Source organism: Alexandromys fortis, unplaced genomic scaffold (assembly GCF_014885135.2).
Source record: "Alexandromys fortis isolate MF-2015 unplaced genomic scaffold, M_Fortis_MF-2015_v1.1 scaffold_11, whole genome shotgun sequence".
Classification (NCBI taxonomy): Eukaryota; Metazoa; Chordata; class Mammalia; order Rodentia; family Cricetidae; genus Alexandromys; species Alexandromys fortis.
This window is the reverse complement of record NW_026067912.1, coordinates 18,874,293-18,896,680: the sequence shown is the minus strand read 5'-3', so window position 1 is coordinate 18,896,680 and position 22,388 is coordinate 18,874,293. Positions and strand designations below refer to the sequence as shown.

The 22,388-nt window shown below is 38.0% G+C and overlaps 1 pseudogene; it reads left to right on the top strand.

The window, feature by feature from the left end:
- The first annotated feature begins 2,192 nt into the window (after positions 1–2,192).
- LOC126499415 (glycolipid transfer protein domain-containing protein 2-like) lies at positions 2,193–3,215 on the top strand (annotated as a pseudogene).
- The last annotated feature ends 19,173 nt before the right edge of the window (positions 3,216–22,388 follow it).

The window sequence follows — 22,388 nt, the reverse complement described above, 5'->3', positions numbered from 1 at the left end:
TTTATAATGCATTTGATGCAAACAATATTCCAAATGCCTAAAATGACCAAGAAAAGTAAGGTGCCTGACCAGGCCTAGCGGCTCCATCTAGTGGGTGATCGCAGTGGCTCAGAAAGCTTAGGATAGAAAGTTCAGAACCAACCTGAGATGTGGACCATAGTGATACACACGTTTACTCCCAGAATTCAGAAAGCAGAGGCAGGCAGATCTCTGTGAGTTTAAGAACAGCCTGATCTATTCAGTGAGTTCCAGGATAGTTAGGGCTATAGAGAGACACTGTCTCAAATAAATCAATAAACCAGGCCTACATATGGAGGCCCTGTCTCAAAGAATCAAATAAATAAAAGGAATCAACCTACTCAGTTTAGACCTTGTCTCAAAAATAAAAAGGGAAAGGGGTGAAAAGTGGGATTTGAAGAAGCTACAGCTCAAGGCTAAGTGTTTCCCTGGCACACGCAAAGTCATGGGTTCAGTCTTCAGAATACACAGAGGGAGATTGCACCTGTCTTCATCTAAGCTCACATTCCAGTGGGGAAGACAGAAGATGCTCCCAGTGCAGCTTGAGCTGTGCTACACACACACACACACACACGCACACATGCATACACATACACACTCACATGCACACACAGAGTACTGGGGGTTGAACTGGAGTCTTGCACACACTAGAAAGATGCTCTACCACTGAGCTAAACTCCTAACCCTTTTGATACGTTTTTTTAAAAATTTTAAACTATTTTGAATGATTTTTTCACAGAACAAGTTTGATTTTTATTATCTTTAAAAGTTTAATATTAGTTGGGCAGTGGTGGCGCAAGCCTTAAATACCAGCACTCAGGAGGCAGAAATAGGATCTCAGGAAGATCTCTGTGAGATCGAGGCTAGCCTAGTCTACAGAGTGAGTCCAGGACAGCCAAAACTACAGAGAGAAACCCTGTCTCAAAAGAAAAAAAAAACATAATATTTACTTAGTTTTCTGACCTGTATTTGTGCTTTCAACAATAATTTTCTGCTCCTCAATAAGGAACATTCACTAGATCCTGTCATGAACACCTTTACCACAAGCAGAATCACCCAATACCCTGCTAGTGTTGGTGTTTTAGGAAATGTCATGAGGACTTTAGGTCTCAGAGCACAAACTCCTCAAAGTCTGCTTGGACACACATCACATATGGATTTTGGTGCCTTCCCAAGCTCCTTGGAATAAAGATCAACAATTCTGTCACCAGGAGTTCCAGATAGCCATTTTCGTTAGTCTGTATTTTAGAGAGACCTATAAATAATATGTCAAATGCTGGGCCGTTGTGAGCATCTCTAAACATTGCTATTGGAGTAGGTATGGTCCTTTTCACACTTTAAATGTTTGTAAGACAGAGTGTGGATAAGTTACAGAGGCTGGCCTTGTGCTCTTGATACTCCTACTTCAGCCTCCCAAATACCTAAGGTTACACGAAGACCTGGGCCACCATGGCCAGCCGTGAAAACACTTTTATATTCTGGGGAATCTAGTATAGGGCCTGCCACGGTAGTAGAGAGTAAAGATTGTTTTAGTGAAGGAAAAGTTAATGTGGGGCTTGAAAATGAAATCATGCCAGGAGGTGGTGGCACATGCCTTTAGACCCAGCACTCGGGAGGGAGAGGCAGGTGGATCTCCGTGAGTTCGAGACCAGCCTGGTCTAAAAACTGAGTTCCAGGACAGGCTCCTAAGCTACACAGAGAAACTCTGTCTCAAAACACACACACACACACACACACACACACACACACACACACACACACACAAATTAAATCATAAGAATATAAAAGAAGAGCGCTGCTATCGCCCCCCAGCAAGAGTTATTGGGCAATTGGGATCAGTTTTTCCACTCACAGTGTTATTACTCGGTCCCCACATGAGATTTACAAAGACCCATTATCCTCCAGTTCTAATGAATTCGTGCCCAGGGTTAAAGTACGATCCATGAGAGGCTTCCTCTTATTACAGGTTAGTACCACATGTAAAGGTAACATGTCACATGCTACCCCCCCCCCCGCCAGATCTTCATTAGGTTCCTCATGCCAGGCTCTGACCTCTGGAGCAAAGGACACAGGGGAGGGGGCCTTAATAGATTAATTATTAACCATCTGCAGCTCTGGACACCACGGGAGGCAAAAGCCACCACCCAGCTAGGTGATGTGTGCCAGCAAAGGTCATGGGGGTCTCACTGACATCCCCAGCCCTGGGACGCTGGTTCTGCCATGCAATTCCTTTCGCTATCCTCACGCTGTTATTTCTTTACACCAGTGTGCGACTCTTTCATGAGTGGCGTCTTGTGTTACCGGCTCAGAGAAGTCAGCAGTCCAGCCTGTGGGAACTCGAGCCCCCTTCTCCTTCTCCAGCCCTTACTGCCTTGCTTCAGATCACCTCTGGTATCCTGACAGGCTGCAGGCCAGGGTTGCAGTCCTGCAACCCAGAGGGACTGCTACCTTCCCAAAGTACGTTTGAGTTAAGGCCAGAGTCTGAGGGGTCTGAACAAGAAAACAGGGTCCCAGACTGAGAAGCTAAGGAAAGGAGGCTCCTCTCTGGTCCCCTCTCCCTTCAGATGATAAGAAGAACCAGGAGGAAACCCGGCTAAACCTGAGGGACGATTTTTTCAGAACCCAATAGTAGGCCGAGGAGGTCAGGAACTTTTCACCCATCTCTCTTATGTCTACCTCCAGAGTTGACAGCCCTGATGGTCCAGGGAAGGAAAAGCCTCCCTGTCTGGGGCCTCAGGGGGTGCTGGGTCACATAATGAGCCCCTTCCTGGTCTGTTTGAGCCCCAAAGGGGATGTGGAGTTGTTTCAGTATCTGGCAGGATGGAAGGAACTACTCAGGTGCGTGGTCTCCTTCCCCAAAGCCGTCTTCCAAAGGATTGATTGCTCTTTCTCAAGTCATCTCCACCAAACAGGTTTCTAACCCCGCTTGGCTCTGTTTTCGCCTTTGCCACCAATGAGGCCTTCATCAAGGTGACCGCCCTCGAGGCTTGCATGCCCAGCCCAGATGCTTTGCACTAAGCGTGGCTGGCTACTATGAGCTACCAGGAACCGCGCCCCAGGAACCAGCCAGGGCCTCAGGTTCTCGAAAGCTGCTTTTCCTGCACCACGCGTTGCGCTGGTCCCAGCTCTGCCTCCACAGAGTGGAGTATGTATATAAATTGGAAAGCGAATGTAGACAACATCTATTTGAAAACTGAGGTGTTGGCGTAGAAATTAATAGCCACAAAGTATTGCTAGATTTGAAGTATTTGAAATGAGGTATAGGAAGTTCTGATTATTTCAACTCACAAAGTTATTTTAATTTCCAATGAACACTGTTCTTAAAGATGCAGGTAGGAGGCTCTCTGTCTGTCTGTCTTTGTCACTCTCTTTCTCCCTCGCTCTCTTTTTTTCAGGTGTATGGTTAGAAAATAGGGAGAGCCAAATATACTCAGTAAAGAATTTCTTAGTCTTTTTGAGACAAAACATTCATAAATATTTTAAAGATAAAATATGCAGTCCTTCATCAAGGGAATTATTGGATCAAATTCTTAATTTTACTGGAGGCTAGAATTTACAGCCAACAGTCATTTTAACAAAATATGGGCTATTGCCATCCTTCATAGCCATTACTAGATACTAGAAATGGACTTCAGAACTAGAGTTCCATATTAAGGGTTCTAATCCTTAATGTGGTGATGTGGACATGCTCTTAAACCAATAAAGGAAATTGTGCTGATTGAATGGCATTTGACAACAATAGAAATGTAGACTCTCAATTCAGTTATCACAGAGAAAATGGAAGAGATAGAATTCTTAACAAGAATACTCTACTATATCTTCACATTATACTTGAAATTCATTTATTGCCTCAAATCGCAGCTTTTAATTCAACACAGTCCTAATGCTCAGGCCTTTGAATAAAAAGAAAATCAGGGACTCTTCATATTCTTCACTCACAAATATCCTGAGATTATTCAACATTTGGAGAAACAAAACTAAGTGTGAGAGATTCCAAGGAAATCTGCTGTCTTGAGACAAACAAATTAGCCAACCAGCAAACCAAATGGCCATCACCACATTTAGAAACTATTACCTATCAATAATGGTGATCCTTTTTTCCACCTTAAATCTTTCCAAAAGTTATGGTATATTCCATAAGTTGATATATTCGGTCTTTTGATCTGATATGTTGAATATGATATATTCAATCTTTTTAGATTCTGTGATTGCTTCAATTCCAGCAATGTTCATTTCTGTTCTATTCACATCAGGCACTTTCAGGTTCAGAGATGTCATTTCTTACTTATACAAACAAAATTCTACAATAAATATACCATTGCTTTAATCATATAAAGACTTCACTATCTCATCTTTTTTTTCCTTTTCTAATCAAATGTCATTAAACTAAAGCCATGGACAAAATGTTTTCTTTTAAAAGTTGAGCCTTGTCCACCTTCTGTGTTTTTTTCTCTATCTCCTTTGCTCTCTCTCTTTCTCTTTAAATAGCAACTAAATTACATTAGACCTATGTGCTACCATAGAATTTATGGAAACTTCAAATTAGCGAAACAGTCTCTTTGTCACTACACTCATAGAACAGAATCACTAAAGGAAAAGATAAACAACAAAAAAAGAATTTATATGCCCATAAAACATTAATAGCTTGTGTGTGTATGTTATAGTCAAAGATTCACCCCTGACTAAAAGTAACCAATTTACATTGGGACCCTACCAACCTGCTTCACCCTCAACAGATCTGCTCTCTTCTGCCTGCAACAAACCTGCTTTTTCATTCACTGGAGGCTTTGCCTTATATTCATTTTTTGTATTTTTTTTTTTTTTTTTTTGGTTTTTCGAGACAGGGTTTCTCTGTGGTTTTGGAGCCTGTCCTGGAACTAGCTCTTATAGACCAGGCTGGTCTCGAACTCACAGAGATCCGCCTGCCTCTGCCTCCCAAGTGCTGGGATTAAAGGCATGCGCCACCATCGCCCGGCTTTGCCTTACATTCAATACTGGCAACTGGTCTCTGGTGAGGCTACACACCTCTGACCATTCCCCTGAATGTGAGGCTTCATATCTCAAACACAGCCCTCTCTTTGCTTTCTGGTTTTTCTCGAAGTCCTGGTACCAGGAAATAGTGTCTCTCCAAGCCCTTTGCCCCTGTTCTTGCATGATGACATAGGACATCCTGTGCCTACTTAATCTGATCCTCTCTAATTCCTGGGACACTAGGAATTGCAGACCGTTGGGTTTTCTCTCCCTCACTCCTGGGATCTGTGTCATCATCTGCACCTCCTCACCCTCATTGGGATCTTGTTTGGACACCCACTGACCACTCCTTTCAAATTAAATCTGACCTCATTATTCCTTGAACCAGGAAATTGGGAAACCAAGAAAGAATTCTCCACTTTCTTTTTCTGTCTGCTCCCCTCTCTAAACGTAAAGCGGGTTGTTTGCTGCAACGTGTAGCTCAGATGGAAAAGTCATTGTCCTCCCGCTCAGCACCCACTGGTTCCCCCTTTCTTTTCTTTACCCATCTCCTGTTTCCACTTGGCTCTATTGATCTTTCTCCTGTCAATTTTCCTTGCCTCCTCAGAAGACAACCTTACCAGTTTAGTACAAATTTGTTCTGTTTCAATTTTTACTACTGACTGCCCTCAGTAATCAACCACCTCTGTCTTCTAGCAAATTGGAAAGAAAGTGGGTGTCAAGGTGATGCTATAGTGATGGGAAAGGGACAGGTGCTTTCAGTTCTTGTGAGTCCAGGGAGTCAACTTGGATCCACCTCAGTCAGCATTTTGCCAGGTACAAGCAGCATCTGATGGTTCCACAGAGCCTGAATAGCAAAGTGAAACAGCCAGATACCCCAAAACATGGTCAGCACCCCAGCTTTCTCAGGTCCCCCAAGATGGTTGATGTTCCCCAGGTCAACAGCAAGCAGTCTCAAAAACATGGCCTCCTCATTTCCACTTCAAAGCTACCCCTTTCTAACTCCTTACTTTTCTTACATTCCTCACAAAAGGGAGGAATGTTACTATTCAAGCATCTGTTCCAGCCAGTCCTTGGGGTCCTAATAGGATAAAACCTCAGTTGCAGCCACAAAGAGCATCTCCTGTGGATACTAGCTCCTTTCCCACTCTTGTCCTCAGAGACCAGTCTTTGTCTCTTCTCTACCCCCTTTTCTGCCCCTTCTTTCTCCTCTTCCAAGAAACCTCCCATGTGAGCCCTGTTGAATGCTGGGACAGCTTCCCATTGCTTATTATTATTATCATTATCATCACATCATCATAATTATCATCATCAGCAGCATCGCATCATTATTATAATGCTTGGTCTCTGGTAGTCAAATGTTGTTTCCCCTGTTTGGGGAAGCCTAGTAGATGTGACCCTACTTGAGGAAGTGTGTCACTAGGGATGGCCTTGGGTTTCAAAACTCATGTGTCATTCCCAGGATCCTCTCTGCCATTTGAGATGTAAGCTCTCAGTTGCTGCAGTGCCTGCCACCTGCTGTCATCCGCTCTCAACATCATGTGCTGTCATCATTTGGACCCCCGTGAACCCTAATCCTCAAACATATTCTTCCTTATATAAATTGCCTTGATCATGGGATGTTGCCACAGCAATGCAGAAGTAACTAAGGTATATAATAAAAGACAAGCAGACTTTATTGTAAACGTCTACTTTTTTTTTTTTTTTTTTGCGGAGCAAGTTAACTCAACATTTAATAATTCACTGAAATTGTAATTGTTAATAGTGTCCTTGTGAGATTTAAATTTATGCACCTAATATTACAATAACTGTTACATATTAATATATTACTCAAATCTATAAAATTTTCAAAACAATACCCAACATTTACCATGGTATAGTATATTTTATACTATCTTATGTGTGTGTGATATATACACATGCATATATGTATTCCATAGTATAGTATCATCTTAAATGATCATATATACGTGCATGCATATATATGTGTATGTAAATTTATATATACATACATACACATATATTACACATCTAAAAATAAAGTTTAATATGGATTTACGTTTTTATTGATTGCTCTCAAATATGATAGCTGCTTATATTTATTTAACTATTTTTATTTTAAAATTAGTTTTAATTTTCATTTCTTGTTCTATACTTACATTCTAACCATTTTTTGGACTCCAAACTTAGTATGAGTACTCTATAAAATTTTAACTCTATGAAGGCAAATCTGTTTATCCTTAATACACATCACAATTACTTTCTTTATTATAGTTCTTCAGAACCATTCAATAAGTTTTGTGTTTTATTTTATTAACCTCTTTCTATTTTCATACTTCTTAGTACCATCCATTTATTTCAAATCAAATAAGTTTGTATTAGCATGGCTTTAATAGGTTTCATACTATCCCAAAATCTTAAGTGGAAAAAGACAAGATCTCCTGAGTAAATTGGGAGCATGGGGACCTTGAGGGAGGGCTAATGGGGAGGGGAGAGGCAGGGAGAGGAACAGAGAAAAATGTAGAGCTCAATAAAAATCAGAAAAAATAAGAAATTCTTGAGAGGCATAATAATACCTAGTATTGTTTGTTCCCTCTGAATCCATCAGAAAGTGACTTTTGCATGACAATTAGTAACATTTGTATTCACTTATTCTCAACTTTTCTTCAAACTCATTTGAGAGCTATTCCACCAATTTGTTTTGCTTAACTGAACTAATTTGAGAATAAGTTATTAGGCATAATAAACTATTCATTGAGAAAATTGTAATTACTTTTTATAAATACTCTAAAATATAAATGACTATGCATTTATGAATTAAATTGTATTTAATAGTAATAATTTAAACTCAAAATTCAATAATTTCTTTTGTCATTTTGAATTTACAGAAATATATTTCTTTTAGACAAAGATTTAGTTAAGACATACTAAATACTCTCTGGATAAATTTGCTAAAATATCAATAAAATTCAATTCTGGCACTCATATCACTCAAACAGTAATGTCAAAATTACAAAGTGCCCAAGAGGAAGAACACATCAGTCAACCTATATATATGGTTATGGCAAAAATTTGTTCTTGTTAACTGACCACTGTTCGGACAGATCTATGACAACATGTTAGCCAACATTCCTTTAGTTTCACAATTAAATCTTATTGCAAAATATATCAATTTCAATAAAACTGTGTAGACTACGGTATTTCAATAAGTATTTAAAGGTCATATTGGGGATAAAGTTCATTAAGTTTTTTTTGAAGCTTTTCTTATATATCTTGAACTAATATTAGGAAATTGATATTTCAATTGTTATATAATTCCTTACTTCTATTATTTTTTTATTGCTATGGTCTTTATTTGTGTCCAGGATGTGTAAGGAATGTGTGTGCCATGATATCAACGTACAGGTGAAAAAGAAATTATGTGAAATCAATCCTCTCCTTCCACATTAACAAAGGTTCTAGGGCTCAAACAAAGTAGCCAGGCTTAAGTGGAACGGGGCTTTATCTGTTGCTTCATCTCAAAAGTTCTTGCAGCATCTAAGTTTTATACTAACAAACAAGTTTCAGACGTAACAATAACTGTATGCATTATTTAATTATGTTCAGTAATTGTATGCAAATGCTGTAATTGCTGCTTATCTTTTGCAAGTTAGTTAAGAAGCTATTTGCATGATTAAATTAAATGCAAATTTGGAAAGAAACTTATAAGAACATTTATTTTTTATTTCTAGGAAGAGAAATAGCACCTATATCTGCCAATGCAGATCCAAGTTGGTCTTTTGTGTAGATCTTCTCTATAAACGGTATAGGGTTCTGGTAGTCCAGCACACTGATAGTATCTATGGGTATATAAAAAGCAAAATGGTGTGGAATAATTGAATATAAACAAATAGGTTTATGCCATATTTCAAATAATGTCTTTTGCATATCTTCATTAGAAAAATCATCATTGTTTTTTTAATATTTGTTGACTACTTCAAAGCTTTTCTCAAAGCTATAGTGCTTCCTGGGACACAGGACTTTAGTGACATGAGAACTAAAATCTAAACTGAAAAAAAGCCTATGACAATAAAGTAGCAATTTTCCTACCTACCCAATGTTTCCTAAAGTCATTAAATCGACGGTGTTTTCTGGGGAGGGGAGGAAGTCCTGACTAAATGTGCATGGTTAACATTGGTATGAACATGTGGAGGTCACCAATGCCTCGGACCCATGGGAAGGACAAAGTTGTCTGTGGGTTAGGCTTAAGAAACTGGCAAAGCTTTCTTCTGGTTCAAGTATAAGAGTTTATGAAAGACTAGCCAAAGTGTTCAAAAACTAACAGTCACAGCCTGCTTCTCCCAATGCCTACAACCCAAGACTCTTCCCATGGGGAGACACCCCTGAGACTAGCCAACACTACTTTCTACGTTAAACAGATAAATATGAGGAATGCTTTCCATTATAAGAAGCACCTTCCACCTGACCACAGATTTTCTGTATGTATGTCTGTAAATGTCTGTCTTCTGTGCCTTAATTCCTGCATTGCTCCAGTGCATCTTCCAGAACCAAACTGTGCAAGATGTGGCATGTGTACCTCAAATAAAAATAGACAATCAAAACCTTATATGCTCTACTTCTAAAATGTTGTCCCTGAATTGCTTTCTTAGTATAATCACATTGGGTCTTATTAAATTAAATTTTGTATTCTAGTTTTAAATACAAATATCTTAATCGTAGTAAACTATTTGTGAATTTATCCAACTCACCTATATGAAATGGATCAGAATATATCAGTAATTTGTATTACTAGGCATACTCTGTATAAAATAAGAGTTTATGAAGACATTTTTTGACTTTGGTATTTTCGTTTCAGAATCTCTCATGATAATATTTCAGTTAACGAATGTAGAAAAGTGTGCTGCCTATTGGAAAACATGAACATCCTTTTATGTTATGGAAAGAATCCAAGGAGAAGCAACTCCTTGCTTCTTACAGAGCATCCTGCAGAAAATCAAAGAAGCCATTCAAGATGAGTTGCACATGATGACCAGCAGAATAAATAATGGAAATTTAAAAATAGGACCCCTTTACTTTTGCCTGCATTATTGTAATATCTCCTCTTCTTTTTTTTTTAAAAAAATTACTTTTATTGAGCTCTACATTTTTCTTTTCTCCCTTCCCTACCTTTACCCTCTCCTTCAACCCTCTTCCAAGATCCCCATGCTCCCAACTTAATCAGGAGATCTTGTCTTTTTATACTTCCCATATAGATTAGATCTATGTATGACTCTCTTAGGGTCCTCATTGTTATCTTGTTTCTCTGGGATTGTGGTTTGTGGGCTGATTTTCTTTGCTTTCTGTTTAAAAACCACTTATGAGTGAGTACATGTCATAATTGTCTTTCTGGGTCTGGGTTACCTCACTCAAAATGATGTTTTATAGCTCCATCCATTTGCCTGTGAAATTCAAGATGTTGTTATTGTTTTCTGCTATGTAGTACTACATTGTGTAAATGTACCACATTTTCCTTATAACATCTTCTCTGCATTGGAGAGAATTCTATCTTAAATTATGAATGAGGCATAAAATCAGCACAACAGTTTTCCATACTGAAGAATGTCATTAACGTGATTTTTACAAGAACCATGCAAAAAATTAGAGGCAGGTTTGCAAAATAATGTGTCAATAAAGCTTATTATTTTCATCCTGGCACATTACATTTGAGCTGCTTTTGTCACTAAGGAGATAAAGATTGCCTCAGCGTTACTGTGAATTGTATCCCTGACCAATCATCAAGGCTTTCTTATAAACTGTCTTTCAAACAAAGAGTTATGTCAATGTACTACTTTTTCTCCCAAATGTTCTATTATATTTCCTATACCTCATTTGAACATATGGAGAAAAATAAATAATCTTATTTATGTTATTGAAAATTAATTTGTAGGGACATTCTAATTACAGTTGGAAATCAGACTAATAGCCTAAATTAACATCTCTACTTCTTAATGCAATAAGTAAGGAAAAGTAATACTCTCAAGATAAAGTTGTACTCGTACCAGAAACATGTCTCTTTCTACCAAGCCTAATGAATGAACTTAAATTATGTCTTATGCTTCATTTAAAGTAAATGCATATATATCATCTACATATATATATAGCAGTGTTATTTTGCATTTGTATGTTTATGTATACATATATACATATGTGTATGTATCTCTGTGTGTATACATCTTTCTGTCTGGCTGTCTATCTGTGTGTGTGAAAATAAATATAACTACTATTATGAATATTATATTAATATAAAGAATGCTACTATTCTTTTTTATTTTGGAAATCAATTCAGAAATGAGAATTTGTGGGCTCCTCTAATATTTTGCGCAAGATGAAAAATACACTAAATTTCCTTTCACTTGTGACTTTTAAAGCAATAAGAAAACAACAGAAACATACTTTTTACAACAAAGTTCTACAACAAAAATTCCTGGTTGTTCTAGACTACATAAATAAGAGTCATTTCATGATAAACGTCGTTCATATTGCTTAGGCTTTCTAAAGTAATCTACCATATATTTTTCTTTGTAAGGGGGAATGTGTCCTTAGAGAAGTGAAAGCATTGTCTTTAATCGTAAAGCTTAACACCTTCCAGAAGCTGGACAGGCATGGTCCCAAAGCAGTAGGGACAGCTGGGTGACCTCATGGAGCCTCACATGGTGCAGAGGATGAGGAAGGCAACATAAAAAGATGATCCCAGGGTCTCAGAAAGGGCAAATCCCAGAATGGGATAGGAGAAGAGCTGTTGCTTCGGAGAACAGTTCCTGGAAAAGCCCAAATCAAGTTACCAAACATCATTCCAGTGCCAGCCCTGATCCAGCCATGAGAGCTGTGTGTGGCCCCAGCACCAATAAACGTTGCATCCATGTCAATGTCCCAGGGGGGAAAAAAAACAGTGGTGTGTAACTTCCCAGTCCTTCAACCTGGAATGAGGGGGTGGCTGTTCCAGGGAGGTTATTTAGTTGGTTCTTTTAGCTCAACATTTTTGTTTCTGTTTTAGCCTACAAGACAAAGCAACAAACAAGCTGTCATCCAAATATTTCCACTCTCATATCTGTTTTAACCTATCAGTTGTATTCATATTTTCTTCTTTGATGCTTGTGGGGAGAAAATATAAACTGTAATAGTGTCAGATCACATAGTGTCAGGCACACCTATGTTCATTTCTTAGATGTTTTTGTATCACTGAGAAAAATAAACAAGCCTGCACAAAAGATATGAAATATGAAACTCCCCTCTTTTTTGCAAACTTACAAACCCTGAACCAGGAAGTATAGGATGAATGGAATGTACCAGTATATCCAAAACTTAGCTTTAAACCAGTTTCAGGAATATAAATCTATTATTGATAAATAATCATATAAAAGATGAGAAATGCCAGAAGAAAGAGTACAGGGAGTCACAGCTTTAAAGAGAGTGGGAGAAGGACAAGGCGAGGAGTGCCTGCTAACCTCCAACCAAACACATTAATAACAAATGTGCGGCAAAACCTACAAGATGTTACCTGGTTTTGAGACTAAAACTAAATATGTGGATATTTTAGTTTTTGCTGCCTGGTATCATTGAAATTTTGGCAACAGAAATGGCCCAGCAGCATTGCATGTGGTAAGGGATCCCTTGCTGGATTTTAAAGTTCTCTTACCCCCTTTCTGGATGCTGTAGCAGTTGTCCGCAGAAGACTTTCATGGCAGTAAAGGGCGATCCCCCCAGAAAATTGGCCATCACAAACAGATTTTCACCAATGATTCTTTAAGGTACCAGGAAGGAGAAAGACTTGTGAAAAGCTCTCAATTTGGATTTTGCCAACATGTTACCAAATATATCCTGATGGCCCTCTCAACTGTAAGTGATCTTACTGGTACATAAGCAGACAAGTTGTACATAAATTTCTCTGTGTTTTGAGGGTATACATTACCTGAAAATTTATTCTCAACTATCCTTCATCTGTTATACCTAAAGAAAGTCTCTTCCTCAAGACCACTTTTGGGTATGTATCAAAAGAATGTTCAATCATGCCACAAGGACATGTGCACAACTATGAATGTAGCAGCATTGTTTGTCATAAACAAAACATGGAAACAATCTAAATGCCTCTCGATTGAAGAATGGATAAGGAAAATGTGGTACATTTATACAATGGAGTACTACACAACAGAAAAAAATAATGACATCTTGAATTTTGCAGGCAAATGGTTGGAGCTAGAAAACATCATTTTGAGTGAGGTAACCCAGACCCAGAAAGACAATTATGACATGTACTCACTCATAAGTGGTTTTTAAACATAAAGCAAAAATAAATCAGCCCACAAATCACAATCCCAGAGAACCTAGACAACAATGAGGACCCTAGGAGAGACATACATGGATCTAATCTACATAAAAAGTAGAAAAAAACAAGGTCTGAGTAAACTGGGAGCAAGGGGACCTTGGGAGAATGTTGAAGGGGAGCTGAGAGGCAAGGAGGGGAGCAGAGAAAAATGTAGAGCTCAATAAAAATCAATAAAAAAAGAAAAGAAAAGAAAAGAAAAGTCTCTACCATGCCATGGACCCTAGAAACATTCTCAAGAGAATCTGAATTTACCTTAGGAAGTCTGTCTCTGGAACCTGTGTAGATCCACACAAGACCCTCTGAATGTAGGTGAGTTGTGTGACTGGGGCAATCTGTGGGGCCACTGGCAGTGGGACTAGGACTTATCCCTACTGCCTGAACTGGCTTTTTGGAGCCCATTCTCCTTGGAAAGATATCTTGCTCAGCCTAGATATAGGGAGGAGGGCCTTGGTCTTGCCTCAAAGTGATTTACCAGACTTTGTTGACTCCATGGGAAAGCCTTACCTTCTCTGAGGTGTAACATGAATGGTCCTGTTTGTTGTTGGGGTTTTCTGTCCTGCCTGATACCCCACAACTGTTTAGCCCCAAAGAAAATCACACATAGGTCTCCATAAATTATAAGCTGATTGGCCCATTAGCTGTAGCCTCTCACTGGCTGACTCTCACATCTTGATTAACCCATTTTTCTGATCTATGTTAGCCATGGGGCTCAGTACCTTTTTTCAGTGGGGCAGATCACATCCTGCTGATTTGGTGATCTGGGCAAGAGTGGGAGGAATCAACTTCCTCCTTCCCAGAATTCTCCTGTTCTCATTACATCATTTTTACTTTCTGTCTGGTTTTCCTGCCTATATTTCCTGCCTGGCCAATCAGCATTTATTTAAAACACGATTGACAGAATACAGACAATTCTCCCGCACCACTGAGGAGTGAATGGGGTATGAGGAGGGTGGAAGGTGGGGGAACAGAAGGATTGAAGGGAGAATGAACTGGATTGGTATGTAAAATAAGAATACATTGTTTTAAAAAATAAATTAAAAAGATTGGAGAAAATGAAGTCTGTCTCCTATTTTTTGTTCCCTCAGCCATGCAGTTTGTGAATGCTTCCTCTATTTTCTCCTCTTTTCATTTCTAATGGTTTATTTCTCTTCTTAAAAGGCAGATCTCTGTTAATAAGGAAAGATTTTCTGATCCAATCTTTACTTGGACACTGCTTTTGCAAAAGACCTAGATTTGGGTCCCAGCATTCACTTGGTGGATCATAACAATCAGTATTATTATGGTAGTGCTCTCTTCTGGGCACTGTAGACATTACATACATATGTGCCATATACAAACAGGTAAAGGCAAAACATACATACAAATAAACCCTTTAGAAACTAAAAAAATCTTATTCAGATTATTGTTAGGATTTTAATTTTTGACTGACATAAAAAAGTAACACTCAAGAAAACAAATCATTTTTTTGTTCTTTCCAAACCATCATCTTTTATGATGATAATAAATTGTTGAGCTGTTGTTTAGAAACTGGTGTTTGTCTCTTCTTTTTGTTTGGTCCTCCCCTCCTTTGTTGATTTGTTCTGCTACATTGAGTGCCTATCTGCAATCTTGGCACTGCACCTCTTGTGTTTTATTTTATCTATTTTATTTGTTTTGTTTATCCAGAAGTTTTATAATATAAGTGATGATGAATGAAGAATCTTGCAACCAAGAGATGTTTTGATATATTTTCTGCTCTAAAGAAGAACGACTGAGAAGTTGATCTGGATCACCAGTGGGATGACAATCCTGAAAGTAGAGGACTTTTTTTTTTAATCTGAGTCTCTCTTTTTAATGTATGTATGCATGTTGGTATGTATGTACTTTACAGACTGGCCACAATTCCCTCTCCTTTTCCTCCCAGTGCCCTCCCCCAGTCTACCTCTATTTTCATCCCCAAATACTCTCCTCATCCTGTTTCTGTTCAAGAAAGGGCAGGGCTCCTAAGAGTATAAACAAAACATGGCATATCAAGTTGCAGTAAGAGTAAGCATCACCCCATGAATTGAGACCCAATATGAGAAATAGTGTCCCAAAAAACAATAAAAGAGACAGATACAGACCCTGATGGAAAAGAATAGGAGACATACTTCTTTTCCCCTTTTTTAAATTTATTTTTCAAAACAATGTATTTTTATTTCACATACCAATCCCAGTTCCCTCTCCCTTCCCTCCTTTTGTTGCCCCAAACTGCCACCCTCCTCATAGCCCATCGACTCCTCAGAGAGGGTAAGGCTTCCGATGGGGAGTCAATGAAGTCTAATTAATCAATTTGAAGCAAGACCCATTTGAGTACAGAGAGAAAAAAGAGAGGGCCAATAAAATATCTAGAAAATAAACTATGAAGATGTATAAATGCTCTAGCCTGCATAAATTTCTCGATAAGATTTGATATTCTGTAAGGAAATAATTATAAAATAGATGTATTACTTTATAACTGCAAATTGAGTAACACTAATATCGCAAAGGGTTGAAGACAGAGTTTTAAAAGAGGAAACATTCTGGATAGCTTTGCAATTAAACTAGTGTTGATATCAAGCAGATTGCCAAACAAAAAAATGTTAATTCCAAACTCTATAATCAGAATAAAAATTCAAGATATGTAGTCAAAAGAAAACCCAAAGGAAATCAAAGACACTCCCTAGAAAATATCTATTAGTCAAAAGAATGAAAGAATTGGAACTAGAAAACTGAAACATAACAAAATACAAAAATGAAATCAGAATGGTAGAATCAACCTTAATTTACAAGAAATTACACTGCATATGAATAAAGTGAATCTCTGATTTTAGATCAAAACGAACTCTTCCAATTTGTTGTCAATTTCATTTCTTTTTACTATTGTTTTTTGAGACAGATCCTCACTACGTCATTCAAGATGCCCTTGACCTTGCTATCCTCCTAGTCCAGCCTTGCAAGTGCTGGCATAACAGAAGTTCATGAAAAGTCCAGATCTATCAGTAATCATTTAAAATGTTGACTTTCATAGGGGCTACACAATATCCTGACCTTCACAGGCAAGTGAATGGTACTGAGACTGGATGCAGTGCAACACAACTGTAACGTAGCAGTTGGGATGCTTAGGCTGGTCAAAGCTCAATGGGACTACATAAGTACAAACTATCTAAAATACAGGAAGGATGGAAGAAAGAAAGAATGGAAGGAAGGAAGGATGGAAGGAAGGAGCGAAGGAAAGAGAGAAAAGGAGGGAGGAGGAAAGAAAAAGAGAAAAGGAGGGAGGAGGAAGAAGGAAGAAAAGAAAAGAAAAAAAAGAACAGGAAAGGAAAAAGCTTGGATATAAATTTATATGTTGGAAGATAACTCAATTTATCAACAACAAAAATGAAAAACTAAAACTATAAATTTTTTTCAGTAACACAGATATTTTACATTTTCAGAAATTTTGATTTGGTAGTTATTTCTTAAACATTAAGAAAATGCAAAATAATCAAAGAAAACTGTAGGTTAGCCAGACATCATAAGATTACATACTTGTCTTTTTATTTTTTTTAAATGTCATCAAAAAGAAAATGCAACCATGGAACAGAATGTTAGAAATGTTTACATAAGAAGTACCTAAGAGGATCAGTTATCAAAATAGGCTTTGATAATGGCTTCTAGAATATGTTTTTAAATCTCTTACAATGTGTGAAACAAAACTACCAAAACTCTATTTAAAAATATCAAGAGCACTGAAAACCATGCCCAGTGAAGATATACAATTTAACAATTACCCACAGGAGAAAAATGCAGTGTCTCCAGTGACCAGAGAGGGAAGATGTCATTTCATAGGTATGATAGTATTTAATGAGACTCATACCTGGTCAAGTGCCAAGAATAAGGAACTGCTGAGTTCTCACCCTAAATAAGACATATATATTATCTTCTCTAAAGCTTAAGAAATATCACAAGTGGCGGGGGTGGAAAAAATTGAGAAGCACTGGGTGTGCCGTGGCTGATGAAACTACCAACTCAAGTCAGCAATTCCTGCCTGCACAAGATTGGACCCTTCAATATTCCATCATAGAGTGGGCGGGGGCTTGTAAGACTTCATCTCACCCTGGGCAGTAACTAATGGGGTAGGGAAGTCATACTCCTCTAAAGCAACCACCAGTAAATTCCTATTGCTCCAGTAAATAATTCCCCAAAAATTGACGTACAGTTACTACTAATTAAATGTGTGGACCACAAAAAAATACAAGATGAAAATAGGGAGATTAAAAAGGAGTATTTGTTGAGAAGGAGTAACTGTATGTTCTTTTAAATCATGTAATGAAAAGTGTGGCTAAATGAGAACCTCATACACTGATCCTGTGATGTAAGTGATGACAAGAGTTTGGCAAATACCTCTTGTTGATACATGTTGTTATATGTAAAGCTCACAGTACAACCAACAGCTTTACACAAATGTAACAAAGAAGTAAAAATGAATGTTCCATGCACATTCTTACGAGTTAATATTTTAACTGATAGTGCTAGCAACACAAATATTAATCAACTGATAAATATCATGATACATGACTCTTGATGGAATATTATTTGCCATAACATAATCTTTCAGGCAAAAAATGAATGAAGTTAAAAAGCATTATGGTAAGTGAAAAAGAAACACAAAAGTCATGCACTGGAAAACCTCCTTTTTATGAAATGTTCATTTAGTGAGGTCTCCAGAGAAGCAAAGTAGATCTGTTGTTGAGATCTGGGAATGGAGCCGATGGAGAGGACTGCAAATGGATAAGTTGTCTTCTTCTTTTCTGTCCTTCATTTACATTTGTCCCTTTTGCAAAATATTTGTTTAGGATGTACTAGGCACTTGCTCTACAAGAAACCAAGTCTGAAAGTACATTGTCTCTAGGTTTCAAAAAGTTGTAGTTTAGGAAAACTGTAGCTTCTATTAACCTTGACCTTGGTAATTTGTCACCAGCCTTAACTATTGCCTTTATTCGAATCAGCTCAATACTCTACTGCATAATAGCTCTTTACTTTTAAATTGAGTTATTGTTAGAGGAACAAAGATATATGTACATTCCACAAAGACTACATTTGTTTGTATATCAGTCTATTGAAAAATCATTGAGGTTGTACTACAATGTCCAGGCCTGGGATGTGGATGAAGGATGATGACCTTTATGGAAAATATAAAAGACTAAAAGCTAAACACTAATATTCTGAACACAAATTAGGGTTTGTATAGAATATCACCATGAAGAACATAGAGTACTACAAATTACATTGGTGAACTCTTGCTTGAGCATAAATTTCTGCCGCAATATTTGAATATTGCCATTCTATTATCTAATGTCTTTTACCACTGGGAAAAAGAAAAATTATCAAAAATACTCATAGATATAAGAAATTCATATTTCTGACAACCAATATAAATGGAATATAGTCCAGAGCAGCAAGAGCAATATGTGTGATTCATTATTCTGTTTATTTTAATAAAAAAGAGTAAAGTGGGTGGGAGAATGACATTCTGAGAATTAATATAATAATCAGTTTTTCTAGAATTCCTGAGAGTTAACCATGCATTTCTTTGTAAGGGCCAGTTATGAATGCAGGGATGACCACAGTGTCTGAGGAACATAAGTAAGGAGAGAAGTGTTCATTTCCTCAGGAGCACTGTTCCCCAACTCACACATACATAGCAAGTTTCTATATTGCTCATGTGAAGACATTGTTTCTAGTTCTAAATACACTCTTTCCTGAGGTAGGTTTTATTAAAGATAATCAGAACCATTGTATTATGCTCACTAAAGATTGAGAATCAATGCAAAAGACATTCCAGACATAGCTTGGATAATGATTTCTAAAAACTTTTTAATGACTTGTTTCCATTAAAATATTTCTAAAAATATGTTTAAAAACAAAATAACCAGGCCAGCAAAAATAGTGCATTAAGTAATTTCACAGAAGGAAAGACTTTGTAATAAACCTAAGAAATTTGGAATTGCCGTAAAATTGTGGTAGTTTCTTACTATATAGACATCTTCAGTGGAGCCATGCAAGTTTTGCTTTGTTGTGTTTGTTGAAAGGAATAATTCAAGAGAGAACAGAAGGTAATTCTTCCTGTAGGCCCTAACAAAAGATATCCAGACAGAGGAAGATGTTCTCCCTTCTCCAACTACCCACCCAATTATCATGGTGGATTCTCTCTTATTGTTCTTAAGGGTATCTAGTGATCTAGTGGTATATAAAATACTGAACTNATTATCATTTTCTTAGTCGATACACGAACGATTGAACAAATTTTAAAAAAAATAAATTTTCATCTGAAAAATTTCTTTATTAAGATATAAACCCCAAACTTAGAAGGGGATATAACAACCGTTACCACTAACCCTTTTTTCAAGGTGCTAAATACAATCATAAGCCAAATTTTTAAGCCATGAAACATATCTTGATCATATTCTCCCCTCATTTCTCCTCAAACTGCTCACAGATACAACCCAAATTCCCATGCCCACTCCCAATTTAATGTCATCTTCCTTCATTAAAACTCTTCTCTCATTTAGTACATCCTAACGTAAACCAATTCCCCTCCCTCCACTCCACCCTCTCCCAAACCCCACCTGCCCTATCCCCCAGAAGCACTCTTCCTCCATTTTCCTTCAGAAATAATCAGCTTTCCAGGGATATCAACCATACAAAGCATAACAAGTTATAACAAGACTAGGCACATATACTCATATGTAGACTCGACAAGATAACCCCATAGGGTGAAAGGGGTCTCAAAAGCATACAAAAAAGTTAGAGATAGCACTCCCCCAATGATTCCAACTCTTAGGAGTCCCACAAGAACACCATGCTGTACTTTTATTTTTTCATATTTTTAAATAATAGTGACAGGTGTTATTTTATTTTTTTACAAATGTATTAAAAGTACCAGATGACATCGTGTCAGAAAAACAAACTGAAGGAGCACACAAGAACACTCTATGTTATCTTTGATAAATTTCTGTAAAACAAAAATTTCTCCAAAATAAAATGTTTACATTTTTTTTATTTTAGCTTATTCATTAAGACTTTTTAATACAGTCTTTTCACATTTTACATATTTATCCCCTTTCCCGCTCCCTCCCCTCCTCCTGCTTCCTCCATCTTCCCCACACCCCACCTCCACATCCACTCCACAGGAAGGGTAGGGCTTCCCATGGGGAGTCAACAAGTCTGACATTTCACTGGAGGCAACACCAAGGCCCTCTCCCACACCTAGGCTGAGCAAGGTTTCCCTCCAAAAGGAGTGTGTTCCTAGACACCAGTAGAAGCACTAGGCATGTATCCTGGTCCCACTGCCAGTGGCCCCACGGACTCTCCAAGCCTCACAACTGTCCCCCACATTCAGTGAGCCTAGTTTGGTCCTATGCAGGTTCACCTGCTATCTGTCCAGAGTCAGTGAGCTCTTACTAGCTCAGATTGGCTGTTTCTGTGTGTATCGCCATCATGGTCTTTATCCCTTTGCTCATATTATTGCTCCTCCCTCTCTTGTTCACTGTGGATCTCTGTATCTGCTTTCATCAGTTGCTGGTTGAAGGTTCTATGATGACAAGGTAGTCACCAGTCGAATTATAGGGAGAGGCCAGTTTAGGCATCCTTTCCACTGTTGATTAGCGTCTTAGCTGGGGTCATCCTTGAGGTTCCTGGGAATTTCCATAGTGCTATGTTTCTCGATAGCCCTTTAATCAAAATATGTTTCCTTTCTCTATCTCATTGTCTTTTCCCCTTCTTGAGCAATCCATTCCCTCTTCTCCTTTTCCCTCCCCTTCTCCTCCACACCATCCTTTTCCACCCTTCCTACTTCCCCAATATTAGTTTTCTCAGGATTTCTTTTCTGTTTCCCCTTCCCCAGGGGTAGGGGATCCAAGTATGTCTCTCTTAGGGGTCTGCTTAATACCTGTCTTCTCTAAGAATGTATGTTGTATGTATGTATAGGTTATCAGATATGTATGTTATCAGATCACTATGGCTTAAAGACAGAATTCTATAGCAACACGAACTGCAGAAAGGGTAAGAATTCATGGAAATTGAACAGCGCTCAACTGAATCAACGATGGGTCAAGGAAGAAATAAAGAAATTAAGGACTTCTGAAAATTCAATGAAAACGAATGCATAACATACCCAAACTTATGGGACGCTTTAAAAGAAGAGAAGGGGAAAGTTCATAGCACTAAGTACTTACATAAAGAACCTGGAGATATTTCACACAAGTGACTTAATAGCACATCTGAAAGCTCTAGATCAAAGAGAACCATACTCACCCAGGAGGAGGAGAAGCCAGAAAATAATCAAACTGAGGTGAGGGCTAAAATCAATAAAATAGAAACAAAGAATCAATGAGACAAAGAGTTGGTTCTTTGAGAAAATTAGCAAAATAGACAAACCCTCATCCAAACTAACCAAAAGGTAGAGATAGAATATGCAAATTAACAAGACCATTTTGTAATTTTTATAAAAAAAAGCAATGTGTGAGAGAAAGATGCCATGCAACAGAGCTCAGGTGGAGAGGTTTATTATTGGGGAAAAGTGAGTGGGAAATGGGGTAAGGGAAACCAGCCTCTGGGAATGGGAGTAACAGAAGAGAAGAGAGAGGCAGAGAGAAACGGAGACACAGAGAGACAGACAGAGCAGCAGAGAGAAAATGACAAAGGGTGAGACGGAAGGCGGGCAAGGACCACCTTTAAAAGGGAATGAAGCTAACCTGCACAGGGTATTCATAGTGGCTGCAGCTGAAGATGTACCCTGTCAGGACATCAAGGGCCGGCCAGTACAGATGCCTGAACACTAACACACCAAGCTTCACAAACATAACATATATTCAAGAACCTAACTCATAGCCATATAAACTTCCTTAGTGTTGCTTCAGTCTCCATGAGACCCTATGATACCTGCATATTTGATTCTGTGGGCCATGTCCTCGAGGTATCCCTGACCCCTCTGGTCCTACAATCCTTCTCATCTTCCATAGGGTTTCTGGAGTTCCATCTAATATTTGTCTAT